This window comes from Salvelinus namaycush, chromosome 8, assembly GCF_016432855.1.
Source record: "Salvelinus namaycush isolate Seneca chromosome 8, SaNama_1.0, whole genome shotgun sequence".
NCBI lineage: Eukaryota > Metazoa > Chordata > Actinopteri > Salmoniformes > Salmonidae > Salvelinus > Salvelinus namaycush.
Genome location: NC_052314.1, coordinates 59,193,399 through 59,195,835, shown reverse-complemented (window position 1 = coordinate 59,195,835; position 2,437 = coordinate 59,193,399).

The following is a 2,437-nucleotide window of genomic DNA, read 5'->3' as shown; positions in this document are numbered from 1 at the left end:
ATCAGTGTAGATAAAGGGGTGGAGACAGGTTAAAGAATGATTTTTAAGCCTTGAGACAACTGAGACATGGATTGTGTATGTGTGCCATTTAGAGGGTGAATGGGCAAGACAAAAAAAATGTTAAGTGCCTTTGAACGGTGTATGGTAGCAGGTGCCAGACACACCGTGTGTCAAAAACTGCAACGTTGCTGGGGTTTTTTCCGCTCAACAATTTACATGTGTATCAAGAATGGTCCAACACTCAAAGGACATCCAGCCAACTTGACACAACTGTGGGGAGCATTGAAGTCAAAATTGGCCAGCATGCTGTGGAACGCTTTCGACACCTCAATATTAGGAAGGTGTTCCACACAATGTCTGGATGCAATATTTTACCCAGGAATATTCAACATTGAAATCTGTTACTCTCGTTATTCTAAATGCATATGTGGATATATTTTGCTTACAAGAATGAAAATGTATATTTGTCTATAAATCAGGGTTTGATCTAAATGTCAGAGGATATCGCGTGGAATGGTTACTTTCTATGTTATAGAGTGGAATTGTTTTTCTGCTGGTGCATCCTGAGGTATCTCCTCTCTGAGGACCTCTTCCCACAGTGCGTACTGGCAAACGGCCTCTCTCCCATGTGGACCCTCTGGTGCCTCTTCAGGTCACCAGTCTGGGTGAAACGCATGTGACACTGGGTACAGCTGAAGGGTTTCTCCCCTGTGTGGACCCGCTGGTGTCTCTTCAGGTCACCAGCCTGGGCGAAGTGCATGTGACACTGGCTACAGCTAAAGGGTTTCTCCCCTGTGTGGACCATATGGTGCCTCTTCAGGTTGCCAGCCTTGGCGAAGTGCATGTGACACTGGGTACAGCTGAAGGATTTCTCCCCTGTATGGACCCTCTGGTGGATCTCCACCTTCTGGGGGCAGCTGAAGCCTTTGTTACAGAACATGCAGAGGAACCGTTCCTCTTTACTATTGTCTGATGTTGTTTCCCATCCCTGAGCCTGCTCTCTAGCCCTGTTGTTTGAGTTCAATACCTGATCGAAAAGGACGTGGCCGTGTGAATCGAAAGGTGCCATCAATGTGGACACTGGGTGTAAAGGGGAGTGGGTCGCAACATTTCCATTTGTCTGTAAGCTTTCCCTGTAGTCTAAGAAGTCACTGGTGTTGCCCTGCGAGTGTCCTTCTCCTAAGTGAGTCTCGTCTGCATTCCATGTCAGAGGAGCGTCACCCTCCACTTTCACAGTGACCTCATCTACGACCAGACCCTCCCCTTTCTTATCTAGGCACCCTTCAGAGTATACACTACTACTGTACTGGTTCCAGTCCCCTCTCATTGGATTAGTCTGTGTATCCAAAACCAATGGCATGTCACCAGGTATCATCTCTGTTTCCGTAACATATGAACAGGACGGGTCATTCTGAGTCTGTAACACGTCACCTGACTTCTGATGGGACAGAACCGTCCTCAGGCTCATGTTACCATAAAGTAAATACTCTGAGCGAGCAGGAGGACAGTCAAGTTGTCCCAGCCCCGTTAAAGTCTCGGTGTCGGTCTCTGACTTGAGGACGGCGTTCGGCATTCCACTGACCTCCGTGATTCTGCATCGGGTCCTGGGCTGCACTGGGAGGGTAGCGGGGTCCTCCATGGCTACAGGGGGCGCGCCAGCTGCTCCAGTAGGAATGTCTCTGCTGTGCCGTGGGTCCTCCTCTCCTTCAGAACTCTCATGCTTGACCAGAGACAATCCTCCAGGACCTGCAGCCTCTGCATCTGCAGACTGACACAAGAAGAAAGGGGGTTATTACCGGTACATGAGTTTAATTGGATAACAATGTAGTAAGGAAGTCTCACAAGCTCCTCTGGCAGATAAATGAGGATGTTACATGTAAGGAAGTGAATAGCTGAGGGGAGCCTTTCTGAAATAAACTGGCCACATTTGATGTACTGTAATTCTGATGTTATACTGTTACACTAACCTCTATCATGATAACGTGCTGGGTTGAGGTTCCACTCCCCTCATCAACAGTGATTGGTTGGTCATCACTCCATGTATTGTGTCCCGCTGGCTTCACAAAGCTCCTGTAGCCTCCAGTGAGATGTCCTTCACCCGAGAGAGTGATTGGGGGAAAAGAGGTGGTTAGGTTAGCTACTATCAATGCTATATTGTACACTATTGACACTGTCTAGAATTGGCAAGGATGTAAGGTAACACAATATTCAATAATAAAAAATGCATTGTAAAATTAATGCATTCTTTATAAGTGAAGGTAGCAAACTCACTAAAAGTGGCAGTAATAAAGTCTCTCTGGAAAAAGCCAAATCTTGACCCAGAAAGTTTTTTATATTATCGGCCTATATCGAATCTAACCTACAAAGCATTACATGGGCTTGCTCCTACCTATCTTTCCGATTTGGTCCTGCCGTACATACCTGCACGTACGCTACG